The sequence below is a fragment of the Lepidochelys kempii genome, chromosome 4, assembly GCF_965140285.1.
Source record: "Lepidochelys kempii isolate rLepKem1 chromosome 4, rLepKem1.hap1, whole genome shotgun sequence".
NCBI lineage: Eukaryota > Metazoa > Chordata > Testudines > Cheloniidae > Lepidochelys > Lepidochelys kempii.
Window position 1 is genome coordinate 124,863,276 of NC_136383.1, and position 14,873 is coordinate 124,878,148.

Here is a 14,873-nt window from a genome sequence, read left to right on the forward strand (position 1 = left end):
CCAATGGGACACTGCTGTTCTGAAAATGACGCCCTACCTGTCTAGCCTGATGCCTGTGACAAGAGCTGGGAGCTCCTAGTTTCCAGTTCCATCCATGCATCATGTTCCATCCCAGAAGTTCAAGGGTGAAATCCTGGCCCTCTTGAGCCATTGACTTCAACAGGGCCAGGATTTCACCCCAGTTGTCCCAAGATTATCTGGAACTATCCAAGCACTTCGAATACCTAACACTGAGCTGCATCTGCAACTGGTCCCTGACAAAAGTACAGTTAAAGCACATTTATTATTTACTGAGCACCACACAAGAGCCCCATGCTGCTACATGTGGAGAGGAAGGGTATGTCTCCACTTGGAGCTGGAGGTGTGATTCCCAGCTCCAGGAGAAATATTCATGCTAGCACTGATCCAGCCAGTGGGCTAAAAATAGAATGTCGCCGTGGCAAGGCAAGCAGCAGGATGGGGTAGCTGTCCCACATACATGCCTATGATTTATGGGTATGTCCTTGGGGGAGCTGACCCATCCCGCAGCCTGTGTTGCCGTGGCTATGTTCCATTGTTAGTTGCTAGCTTGTTGAGACCTAGTGCCAGTAGGTCTTCTCGAGCTGGGAATCCCAGCCCCAACTCCAAGAGGAGACATACCCTAAAACACAGCTACTGCCCCCTCGGGTTCACAGTCCAAACTAGACGCTCACAGCAGCATCCTTCTGATGGTAATTTGGTGCTTCTGGTCAGTGAACAGAAAACAAAAGTGCAAAGATGGAGGCGGGGGAGGAACATGGCTGCATTATAATAATAATGATGATGATGGCTCCAATTTAGCAAGGTGCTCAAGCATGGGCCTTACTTAAAGTACATGAATACTTCGTCTGATGTCAAAGGAACTATGCACATGCTTCGGGTTAGGTACGTGCTTAAGTACTTTCTTGAACTGGGGCCAATTTAACCTTGCAAAGATTGGGCTTGTAGAAATTGACGGAGGCTGCGGATATGAGATGTGGAGGGTTCTAATTTTTTCTAAAATGTCTGCCATCCCTAGTTATTGACACATGAGAACAAACAGTACTGTATATTTTTCCTATTTTCTAGATGAAGACGCTTCCAATAATCACGATGTTTTAAGCAGAGACCTCCATTCTTTCCATTTAATAAATGGGCTGCAGTTCTTTTGGATTTCCCTTTAAAGCAGGGGCCTGTATGTAGCTGTTTTCCAGCTCTTTTGTCATTATTGATAGTTGGGTTTGGCCAGGAGATAAGAACCTCGTCCCAAACACCTTTTTGCTGTAGAAAATATACACAGTGAGCTAACCCTGTTTGCCTGTCATTTGCAGCAAAAGCACATTTCCCAAAATAAAGGTTTACATGAGCCAAAAAAAAAAGGATGTTAATATTTTGACATTTTAGTCCTTAAATAATACATCACTCTATGTTCGGAGATAACTTGTTTTTTTCCGATAGTGTTGCATAGATTAAGCTGGTAAACTAAAAATAGTCCTTTTCAATTAACAAACCCCCTGTCACTGAATTGAAAAATACGCTAACTCAGGAGTCCTTAGGAAAAAAGACTCCATGTTTTTGAAGATTGCTTATTTGATCAGGGGCCTAGTACCAAGTGCAGACAGGCTAGAGGACGGGAGTTATGTGGGGCCCAGAAAGTTTTGCATCTGGTACATATGTGGGGAATGGGAGGGTGATTAAAGACAGCCATCAAGGGGGCTGTTGCAGGTGACTCTGAAAGCAGTGGGCAGGGCACTGGGCCAGATCCTCTGCTGATATAAATCAGTGTCACTCTACTGAGATTAGTGCAGTAATGCCACTTTTGCACCAGCAGAGAATCTGGCCCAATGTCTCCTCAGAAACATGCAAAATCACATGTCCCTACACATACACAATCCACTGTGTGGGAAAATCTTTTGGGTTCACTCACTGTCTATATTAACTCTTGGCCCATCAGAATCTTTGTCCTGTCCTGCATTCTAAAGAGAGAATACTGGTGAACACTGAATGAGGAGGGGACAGTGGTGAGGGCAGCTCACACAGGTGAGAAATACAGGAGGAAGTTAAGCTGTCAAAGCAAAAACGCACTTCATCCTGTAAATACCAGCAAAAGTGTAGTGCAGGCCATACTGCATAGGACCCTGAAAACTTTTGTTTCCCCTTAAGTTAAAAAATATGGGAAGCCTTCCAAAGCCCAATCTAGCATTGCGGGTGTTTTGACTGCTCAAGCTTCTGATCAAAGCAGTTGCTCATCTACTATTGCTGTTACTCACAGGAACCCAGCGTCCTCCCTCTTAAGAGTCCTTGTCCTTGCCAGCCAAGTTCAGGAGACTTAATTCAACTCCTCAAGGGCTTGAAGTACTGATAAGCAAATTAACCAAGCAGCACTAATTGCTGTATGTGCCAAGCCACTCAAGGGAAACCTGGAAAAGCACATGTCATGAATGAAGACTATACTTTCATTCTCTGAGATGTTCTAAGCTGGAAGCATAAAAATACAGTGATGGGCATTCTGGAGGTTAAAGAAAAAAGCTAATATCACAGTTAGTGTTGCTCACTAGCTAATTTCTTCCCTAGTTCATACAGGTTTGGTTGTTGCTTCATTTTTATAAAAAAAAAAGGAAAGGAAAGGAAATTTAGGTGAACTAAATAGATACCATGGGAGTTCACTTTGTTTCATTAATAATCCTTTTAATAGTAGTGTGTGCCACAAGCTACATGGAATCAGAGTGCGAGCTGATGGGAATTTTTTTGTTGAAATGATTTTTCAGAGGGACCATATTCTTTTTGCAAAATTGAAAATTTCAAGTTTTCAAAATAATTTTGGAAATTATTGTGCCTCTGCCCTATGCCAGAAAGTGAAATTGAAAAGAGCCATCCTGGTAGGTAGCTGATAAGCTGGAAAAATTACATTTCAGTTCTCACAAAGTGGATTTTCTTTTCAGAATCTCTGACCCACAAAGCAATATTGAAGTTTTATCCTTTTGTCCTAAATCAGGACAATTTTTTTTCCAAAGACCAAAATTTTTCCCAGGACAGAAATTCCATTTTTGGGCCAGGTCTAATCAGAACTTCTTGTCCTTTTATTTCATACACCTTTCAGTGCTAAGCACTCATGGAGATTCTCCTTTAGTTCAGCTATCGTTGGCCTGTGTTTTAGAGGCAGAAGGAATTGAGTTTTATCCTCTCTGTAGCCATGAAGTTCCAACTGGACGAGGAGCGCTGCACAGTGACAACCACGAAGCCTTATGTGGCCACTGACTTATTGCAATATCTAAAAATAAAGACACAATCTGGGATTTTCAATAAGCCAAAGGAAGTTGGGCACTCAAATCCCAATGAAATTCAATGGAAGTTGAAAGTCTTTAAGTCACCTTTGCCCCACTTCCTTGGGTCTTGCACTGAGTCTCACCCAGACTGCAGGGTCCGGCCTATGATCTTTAATATGAATACTTACATTCTCACTAGAGAAGAGCCAAAACGGAACCTCCAACCAAAATCCTTTCAAATTTTGTGGGGATTTGCATTTAAGTGCTCAGATACAATTCTATCCCTATCATTCAGGCTCCAAGTTAGAAACCTGACATCTAGCTATGACTTGAAAGCAGCTGAAATCTCTCAAGAACAGCCTCTTTTGTGAGATTCAAGAAGCCTCATGAGCATTTTAAGGATAGTGGAAATCTCATGGGATCAACTGATCTTACAGAAATTCTGTCCTCTTGGGCCTAGACTTCTGAGATTTTTACTATATTCAATCTGAACATGAACTTTAGGCATAATTCAACCTTGGTTGTGAATCCTGACATCTATCCTAAATCTAATTCAGGTGCAGATGTGAACAGTCTCTCAGAACACTATGGTTTGACTTACATCCTGTGTTCATGTTTGTATATGAGACGCAGTAAACATCTCTTACATATTAGTAGAGGTCTAAAGAAGGTCTAGGTAAATCTGAGGTCCAGCTTATGCATCAATTCTGACTTTGGCCCTCTACATTCAAAAGAACTACTCCAACTAGTAAGTACTACTTCATGTAAGTAACAGTTACAGACTGGGCACTCAGGGCTGGCCCACGGTAACACTGTAAGTCGATCTAAGTTACGCTACTTCAGTTATGTAAATTACATAATTGAAGTCGACAACTTACGTCGACTTACAGCAGTGTCTACACCGTGCTATGTTAATGGGAGATGCTCTCCCATGGATTTCGCATGTCTTCATCAGACCTGCTAAATTGACACCATTGCATCGATCACAGCAGTGCTGACTTAACCCGTAGTGTAGACATGGACTAAGCAGTGGTGACTGGGAATCACTGCTATACACAGTGAACACTCAGAATAACATAAAGGACAGTAACCCATTTTGATCAGTATAAACAGTATATTAACATCTTCAAAATACAGGAGATAGTGAGGAAATAGCTAAGTGCTAATTGTGAGATGTCTTTGTTTAAAACGGACTGATATCCAAGTAGGCTAATGCACTGGCTCTTTCTAGCATTACTGAGATAGTATGACTGTCTCCGATGCTATCTTCCTGTGATGCCTGCCAGGAAGATCACAGAGTTCTAAAATGTTCTTCCTTCCAGTGAAGATGAAAGAAGCTCTGGATGCACAGTTAATTTGTCAAGCACACAATGTTCAAATATAAGCTCTTTATCTTCTTCTGACTGTTCTTCTTCTCCCATCACTCACAGTTCAACTAGATAATGGGGATAATTATAGGAATAATGTGGTATCTATGTGTGGATGATAGAAATGATTGCATGATTCTGAGTGAACAATTTGTTCATCACCTGCTTTCCATCTATAAACAGATCTTGAGTAACATTTTCAAAAGCACCTAATTCACTTAGCACAACTCCCACTGAAAATCAATGGGACTTGTGCACCTACATCACCTAGGCTCAGCTCATCAAAGGTATTTAGGCACCTGTTGGATTAATTGAGATGGAATATATGGGCCAAAGGTGTTAGTATAACCCAGTCACTGTCCAACATTAAACAGTTGTAAACAAGGCACGGGGTTTGGTATACAGAGACCTCCGCCTGCTCATTACTACGGCAAACACACCATTAAAAACCTTTTTAACCTTTTATTAAAGACGAAGAAAGGAAGGGAAAACAGTTAAAACATTTGAAATGTAAAGTGTTAAGTAATTAAATGTAAAGTGTAAAGTGTTAAGTAAGTTAAGTCATTTGAACAATATTTCTTGTTGTTCTTCTCTTTAGCTGGAGAGAGTTTTAGATGGAAACTAACCCTTGTTTGAAAGGTTTCAGAGTAACAGCCGTGTTAGTCTGTATTCGCAAAAAGAAAAGGAGTACTTGTGGCACCTTAGTCTCTAAGGTGCCACAAGTACTCCTTTTCTCCTTGTTTGAAAGTCTCCTAGATGATATCAAAGATGGTAACAACTGTTCTTTTGGGTAAAAGAGAAGAAGTTAGTTGAAATGAGTTGGAGCTGTTGTTGTGGCTGTTGTTGTTGGTGAAATCCAGTCCTGTTTCATTCCAGGTGTTGTTTGGGATTCAGCTGGAGGTGGTAGAGGTCTCAGTATTAGCTGGGTCCCTACCTCTGTCATGGTCTGGACATGATATCCCTCAGGATTAGAATGTCAAAGGCCCAGGGTCCCAGGAGATGATGGGGGGGGGGGTGACAGCCACGATGGTGAAGCTTGTTCCAGTTGCCTCTGTCTGTTTTTCTATATTTTCCTCCCAAAGTCACTTTCTGTAAGCACTCAAAAAGAGAGCTATGAGATAGCCCATCCCCTTATTATTTGGTCCACCAATTAGTCATAACATCCCACACACCATTGGTTCATTAATTTCCAGTTCCACATGTTTCTGTTTTTACCAAGCATGATTTTAACATAGTCCTTGAGTTATCTCAATGTGGCCTTTTTGTTTAGTCTCTCTGCCCGGTTCTCTTGCACCTGTTTATAATATTCATTTCTGAAAACAACTTGACCTACTTTCCATCAACATTTATTATTCTAGGTTATTGTAACATCTCATGAACTTTCCTGTACTTTTTACAACTGAGCTTGCAATTGTGATAATTGGGCTAACAAATTTACCCTAACACCTAATTCTTATTGATACAAGTTAGACACGGAAATACCTTTTGAGGAGCCTGGGTTTAGGTGCTTATGAAAACCCCACTGAGTCTCTCCTCACTATACACTACTCTGAATTTTTATCATTAAGTTCAGTGGTGTTAATTCTGGTATACACAGATGTAAGTGGGAGGAGAGTCAAGACCAATACACAGTGTGTGTGTGAGTGCACGCACATGTGTGCATTGGGAGGTGGGGAGGCAAACATTTAGAGTGCTCATACACTTTCTCATGTGCAAATATGCTTGTTTGTACATGATTATGTATTTTCATGAGTGAACAAGCACACGGACATTAATAAGAGCACATCATCAAAAATTTGGGCTCACATAAATGTTCATGGAGAAGCAAACAAAGAAGACATGAATGTGTTCATATTGAACATCACTTTCGAATTTAGCTAAATATTAGTGGAAAGTTCTTCTCTATATTTTCCCAGCTTTAATGGTGTTGTGAAGCATATATGGATAAAATATCATACACCTAATGTCACTCAGAAATGACGACATGGTCTTACAATTCTAAATCACCCTTCCTGGTTCTGATTTGGTTTTTAAGTAGTTTTTACTTATTATTATTATGTCCAAATGACACAGATGACAAGAACAATACAAGACTTTTCCTTTACATTAAAAAAGTTATAGAAGTACAGAATTGTTGTAAAGATAATTACTGAAAGCCATTCTAACTGTAAACCCGAATCTAGCCTAAACCTAAACCTAGCCATTAATGCTAAAGCTAATAAAAATGTATGAAGCTTCAACCAGGTATTACATTATTGTTATTAATGTAGCCCCCAGGCATCCCTGTCAGGATCAGGCCCCATTGCGGTAGATGCTGTACAAATACATAACTTTAGGAACCAGAGTTTAAAAATGTTGACCAAGGCGTCTGAAATACTTTCTTCTGAATATAGCACCCAAGACAGAGCACTAACATTAGTGCTACAACGTAATATAAAAGAGCAGAGCTGGTCAGGATTTTTCTGCCAAACTGTTTTTTGTTCTTTTGGGTTGTTTTTTTTTACCAGAAAATGTGGTTTCTTCAAAAGCAAATTTTTCCCTGGGAAACCCCTCAAATTGAAACTGCTTCAGTTCTCAACAACCAAATAATAATAATTTTTCTGTTTAAAATTTTGTGGTTTTTTTAAATTACATTTTTGAGACATTTTCAAGCATTTTCCATTAAAAACCCCTTTCAGTGGCAAATTTTTGACCATCTCTAATGATAATCTTTCTTTCCTCCAACTCTATCTGTCTTGTATTTTTACATCATAAACTCTTCGGGGCAGGGCCTGTCTCTCCAGGTACATGTATACTTACGGCAGCATGTAGAATACAGACACGGCACGGCCAGATCGCACAGGTATGAACAACAGCATTGACAGTGAGGTACGGTTTAGGCAAGTGAAGTAGAGTGGAGTGCCCTACATGCCTGAGCCCTAGGGTATATACCCTATATAGCTCTCTACACATCCAAACAGTGCTTCCCATGTCTACACTGCTATTTTTAGCAGTATAGTATCCAGCTGCCTTCTCCCTGCCTGAGCTTTTCCCTATTGCAATGAAAGACTCTGGCAGTGGGGAAAGGCTGAAGACTTTACCTGATGCCTCCCCCCACCAGAGTCTCTCACTGCTGCATTGGCTACACACTAGACCTGTGATGGTTCCAAAAAATGACCATGACTGCTCCATGATTTTTTATCAAAAAATGCCATGCCGAATCTGTAGCCCTAATAACAATAATAATGGAGACATTTACAGTGCTTGGAACTTGCAAAAAACTCCACATATCAAAACCACCATAAACAAATCCCTCAACCCAGCACAATTCTCTTCTTTCCTCTTTTCCCTGTACTTCAAACCTATTCAACCTCTTCCCATCTGTCCCCACAACTCCTACCCTCAAAATCCTAGGAAAACAGGTGAACCACACAGCACACCCTGAAAATCACCAACTCTTCTTGCTCTCATTGAAGGCCTGATCCAAAACCCATTGGAGCCAATTGCAGATTCCCATTGGCTTCCATGAGCTCTGAATCAAGCCCTGCAAATGCTTTGCCATTATCCCCTCTTATTTAAATCAGGGTCAGTTAGCTGGAGCATACTGGCTAATTGTGACTGCCTCAGAATCACGTGAAGAGAGGTGGTCTATGAGGTAAATGGGGCCCACACCACATATTAGTCCTCTCTTAATATGAATATCCTTTAGAGAGCTGCTTGGGTGACCTGCCCAGGGCAAACAAGTCTTTTACATCTGGTATCCATTAGGGGGAAGGCGTCTGAAGGCGGTAAGGCATGCTTGACATGGTTTGTTATTTGGGGTGCGTATTGCTTGATGGTACAAACAGTTGGTGATACTAAAATAGACAAATGCTGATATTTCCACAATGCTTGTAATCTGAGCGTTAGTTTGGTTACTGTGGTTTACACATATAGCCACATGCCTTTAAATATAATATTTATTAAGCTTACTGACAGGAACCCAGTTTATCCTGGCTGAGGCAGAAAGAACGTGTTGGATTTGAAAGTGCGGTGTCCTGCAATGTGCACTGATGCTTTCAGAGAGCTGGAGCAATGTGTTTTAAATTAGCAACCAAGTTATTTTATTGTACTTGGCCTGGTGTCTCTAGCCAGTGACCTTGAGCTTGATTGTTCTTAAAGAGATAATATGATCTGATCTAATGTAAAAACCTGTAAAACCATTCCTAGAAGTATCAGTATTTGGTGCCCACTTATAGCCCACAGTGTAAATTCCTCTATTTTCTGGATGCACATTGTTCATAGACTGCAAAAGTAATGTTGTGCACCTGTGTTTTGGCTGGCAACAGCCCCCTGCTCTTCTCATACACCAATAATCTGCTCGCAGACTGTACCCAGTGGCCATTGCCTGATCAAGGTGCATTTATGCAAAATCATGGGGAACACATCCTTGGCCCTCTCTGCAGCTCCTGAGGCAGAGCCATACTTTCTGTGGAATGAGCCAGGACTGAGGCTGAAAATTTCTTCCCTATACCAGTTTCTGGAGAGTATCTAGATGTAGTGCCTGACTAGAAAATGTCCCTTTTAAGGATTTGCTGAGTAAAGATGTTGGCTTGGTGTATGCTAAGTACATATAATTTTTATCATTGCTTTATTATATGGGAGGCTATCCCATGGTAGCAATCCATGACCAATTGCTAGCTTGTAACTGGATCTATGCGGCATAAACAGTGTTCCCTAAAGCGAGATGCACTGAAAACTGAACTCTATTTCATCAGATGCATGATAATTCTTCTTGGTGGGTTTTTCCAAAGTCATAAATCAGACTTTTTATTGGAAAGCTCAACTCTTGATTGGCACTGTGAAATACAGAATGCAGTCCATGTAAAACCACCATTTTGCCTTTTTGATACCAAAAGCTTTAAAGACACTGAAGGTCAGGGGAGAGAAAAAGGGAGAAAACAATTTATTTTACTCCTCAGAAACTTTATTTTTAATCAAATCGGCATAAGAGAGATTTCCTGAACCTGCAGATTTGCATTAAAGCTATTGACTGGTTTGTCAATGCAACTGACGCATTGAAATAATCTTCAGCAATAGTCATTTTCCCTCAGTCAACTTTAATTACCTCAGAACGGCTCTTTGGTTGTAGATCTCACATCAGTGACTGTGGCAACTTCATACAGTGGGTGAACCATTAGGATGCGATATGTCTCGTGGCTAGAGCAGAGGAGGCTGGGAGTTAAGAGACATGGATTCTATTCCTAGCTCTGCCTCAAGGACTGTTGTACGCCTATTCAGCATCTATCACACTGAGGCTCTGATCTGAGTTAGGACTTTTAGGTGTTACTATAATACAAATGAATGATTAAGGCTGTTTGAAAACTGTTCGTCAAGATTTTATTTCGACAACAAATGGCTTTTTGAATAATACCAACACTTTCACCAGAAATATTGGAAAACAGAAACTGATGATTGTTGCTTTCAATTCCATTTGATTACATTTAAAAAATTGTTTTGAATTGTGTCAAAAAAAGTCAGAACATTCTGAACAATACAAAAACACTCAGTTTGGATTTTTAGGCTTTGTCCTCCCTTTTTATCTTTTGCCCCCACACAAATGAAAACATTTTCATTTGGATTTTAATTTTGAATAATTTTCTCAGAAAATCAGAACATTCTGGAAAAAAATTTCAATTAAATGATTTTTTTTTGTTCCAAGCTCTGAAACAGCGTTGCCCCAGTGCCCCAAAATGGCGGCAGCGGGTGCTGGGCTGCTCAAGGTGCCATATTTCAAGTGAGGTGTAAAACTGAAATCCTGACCACTTTAAATAACCCCTGGCACTTTTTATCCTAGTGTCCTAATCACAGGCCAGCTTAAGTAACTATTAGAGTGACCTGAAAAATGGAGTTGAGGGAATGTGTGAAAATGTTTGCACAAGTTCTTTTATTTTCCAGCTCACATATTTACATTCTGCCCAATTAAATTCCCCCTGCACTTCCATCTGGGCACAGCATTCTTTGGAGGCTTTAACCAGTGGATCTGTACCATTAGTAATGCACCAATCAGGTCGCTACTATTCCCCTAGCAATCCTAACTTTTCCCTTTGGCTGTTTTTGTGCTGCCACAGCACACAGCTCTGCAGTGTGCAGGGGGTACCTCTCAGCACCCTTACTTGCTCTTGCTTGGCAGAATTGCTGTGGTTTAGCTTTTTAGGTGTTGAGCAGGTGTTTCTCGAGGCAAAAGTGAGATAGGAAGGTTGGACGTGGAAATTCCACAGAGCCAAAATAATAGTTGACCCCAGGTCATGCCCCCCAGCCACAGCTCACTGTCTGAGCCCCGTGGAGCTCTAAGCTACCATGAAAAGGTTTGCTTCCTTTGGTGCTGCTGTGAGTAGGTGTCTCTGAGGAATTTGAAATCACATCCTTGCTTCTTACAGTAATTAATTGCCGCACATCACATAGGGACACGCATCTGGAGGAGAACAGTGCTAGAGATTCTGATCCATCCAGGGGGCAGGAGGAATTATACCATCCTGAAGGCCTCGCTTTGTGTACTCTTGGATAATGGGTCTATTTTCTTGCTGTAGTTTGTTCACATGAGCTATGAGAGGAGGCACTGACTATAGCAATCTTAGCTTGCAGTGCTCTTGCCCCCTGCATAAAGGTTAAAAAAAAAAATCTAGGGGATATTGCCCATCTGCACACATTCGCCAATTGCCAGCATCTATTAGTTGTAGATGGCTGACATATTCTGCCAGGAGATATTGTATCAACAGCACAAAATAAAACAACATTGCGCTTAGGAAGGCAAACAATTTTCTTCTTTCTCATTGCTTTGGCCTTTTTGCTAGATTGCCCTTGGTTTTCAAAGATACTACGGACCCATTCCTGCAGTTCTCACTTAGGGAAAACTCCCAGAGGAAGAATGTCAGACTAGATCCCTACATAAGGACTCCTAAGTCCAAGTAAGAGCTCCTAAGAACTTGCTGCCTTACACTTGACCAACATTAATATTTTGGGATGAGATGGGAATTCCCACTTTGCTGAATCTGCTTGTGTGGAGAGCATTAGGGATGTGTTGTGTTTATATTATTTTAGGTACGAAGTACGTGAGAGGTAAAATGTGGGTGGAAGTGAGAGAGTGGTTTGAAACTAAGGACTCTGTGAGACCTTATGGGATTGCTAGAAGACACGCCAAAGTGTACATTGGAAAGTCAGCAGTGGGAGGAAGACCATGCAAAGGAGAATGTGTGGAGACCTGCCAGCTGGAAGTGGCTTGGTCCAGGCTGGCTGAAGTTGCCAAAAAAGATATCTCCAGATACAGAGACTGGTCCACCAGGGATCATAGAGGTCCAGGCTGCTGAGAAGGTGGCAGTGAGACCACATTGGGAGTACATTCAGCTCTGTGGCTTATGAAAAGAAAGACTTTCCAAGGCCTGAAAAGGACAATGGGCACTGCCAGATGATCAGTGCCAGAGTTCATTCATAGGTGTTAATTGCAAATAATAAATTACAAGTTAGATAATTCAGTCTGGAATGGAGCTGTAGTGAATGGGGATTTCTGCAATGGTCTTCAAAGAACATCTACAATAGCTATCAGGGACCCCTGCTCATGAAAAACAAGTCAAGAGAGCAGAGGGAGGGATGCCCTGAGATAAAATGTCCAAATGAGAAGCTTGATAGTGGCAGTAGGTAATCAAGGCCAGGTTGTAGAAAATACAAAGTCATGATGGCTTGTAAGAAATATTCTCTGCAATTTCAAGAAAATAAATATTTGGAGCACTATCTATCATGATTGCAGTAGATATTAATGGTTTATTGTCAAACTTGGGGGAAGTATCTAGGGGGTCCCACAGGGATCTGTCCTGGGTCCGGTATAATTCAATATTTTAATGAATCATCTGGATAATGGAGTGGAGAATATATGTATAAAATATGCAGATTACATCAAGCTGGGAGGGATGTAATCGCTTTGGAGGGCAGGATAAGAATTCAAAACAACTAGGGCTGTCAAACAATGAAAAAAAGATTAAAAATATGAACCGTGATTAATCACCATTTGAATTGCACTGTTAAACAATAATAGGATACCATTTCTTTAAATATTTTGGATGTTTTCTATATTTTCAAATATATTAATTTCAATTACAGCACAGAATACAAAGTGTACAGTGCTCACTTTATATTATTATTTTTATTACAAATATTTGCACTGTAAAAAAGATAAAAGAAGTAGTACTTTTCAATTCACCTCATACAAGTACTTATCCTGAAAGTGTAACTTACAAATGGAGAAATATTATTAATTATATTATTAATTAGAATTAAGTATTTTACATGAGTCCCTTCCGCTGAGTGAGCCCTTGTTTTCAAGGGAGGGTGGATTTTACCTCAGGGACTCAGCATGCAGCAGGGAAGGAGAGGATGGTGCAGGGAGACTGAGTTCACTGGGCCTCTGTTCTCTATGGCAGTGGTTCTCAAACTTTTTGTGCTGGTGACCCCATTTGGACTTCAAAAAAATGGTGACCTCCCTCCTCACTAGAAAAAATGGTGGCCCCCTCCCTTGAGCCATGGGGAGCTCTGGACTTCAGCCCTGCTCAGGGCTTCAGCCCCACTTGGGGCTCCAGGCTTCAGCCCCCCTGAGGGCATGGGGCTCTAGGCTTCAACCCTTCTCTGTGCTCAGATCTTCAGCCTGTCTCAGGGTGTGGGGGTCAGAGCATCAGCCCCATCGGGGCTCCAAGCTTTAGCCTCCCCTTGGAGCTCCAGGCTCCAGGCTTTAGCCCCCCTTGGGGGGCAGGGCACTCCGCTTCAGCCTCCCTTGGGACGTGGCCCTCCGAGCTTCAGCTGCTCTTGAGGCTTCAGCCCACAGAGCGCCAGGATGGGGCTCGAGCCCCCGTCCCCCACCTCCAGAGCTCCAGGCTGGGACTTCACACACACACCTCGCTGCTAATGTGTTAAAAAAAATGACATGTTAATTTTGTTTTCAGTTAATTGCAGGCATTAACTGTGATTAATTGACATCCCTAAAAAACAATCTTTACAGATTGGTCTGACATCAACAAGTTGAAATTCAATAAAGACAAGTGCAAAGTACTTCACTTAGGAAAGAAATATCAAATGCACAACTACAAGACAGGGAATAACTGGCTAGGCAGTAGTCCTACTGAAAAGGGCCTGGGAGCTATAGTGGATCACAAATTGAATATGAGCCAGCAATGTGATGCAGCTGCAAAAAAGGCTAATATCATCTGGGGTGTATTAATGGGAGTGTTATATGTAAGACACGGAAGTTAATTGTCCCACTCGGCACTGGTGAGGTCTCAGCTAGAGTACTCTATCAAGTTCCGGGCACTATACTTTAAGAAAGATATGGGTGATGATATTAAACACAGATGGGAAGATTACCATGCCAATCTGTATGCCTCACCAGAGTCACTCGGAATACAGAACGACAGAAAAGAGAGTATGGAGCCAGAGCCATCAATCCTGCAAGAGGAAGTGGCATGTACTATTATGAAAATGAAGCCTGGGAAAGCATCAGCAATAGAAAACATGCCAACAGAAATGTTAAAAGCCATTGGTTAACTCAGTATTGATCTTATGTGGAAAATCTGTAATGATGTATGGAAGACTAGAAATTGCCCAAAGGGATTTTTTCCCTGCCCTTTCCAAAGAAGGCAGACATAACAGAGTGCAGTAACTATCCTCCCATCTCTCTGATATCACACACGAGCAAAATTCTGCTCTACATAATCCAAGATAGTTATGTTTCTATTCTTCATTTCCAGCTATCACCCCAACAAGCTGGTTTCAGAGAGGGCTAAGCACCTATAACCAAATCGCAAGTATCCATCACATCAGTTGAAAATGCAGGGAATACAATCACCCATTGATAATGCGCTTCACTGACTACTCAAAAGTGTCTGATGTCATCTGGCACACTCATCTTTGGAGGATCCTGGCAGGCCTAGGGATTCCAAAGCATCCCATTGAACTCATTGCAAGTCTCTACCACCACCAGCAAACCCCGGTGAGAATAGCAGTAGGTGATAGTGAGTGGTTTTCCACTGGGCAGGGTGTGATACAAGGTAGTATTTTGTCCCCAAGCCTCATTAACATATACACAGAATTTATGATGAGACAAGCCTTGGAAGGTCATTGCTAAGACCACTTCTGCCAGGTTCTCTTCCAGTGTGGGGGATTCATTTTCTCAATTTTTGTAAAGGTTTCGTTTTCTTCTGGGATTATGTAATAAAGGTGGGATGCACATCGGAGTGCAGGG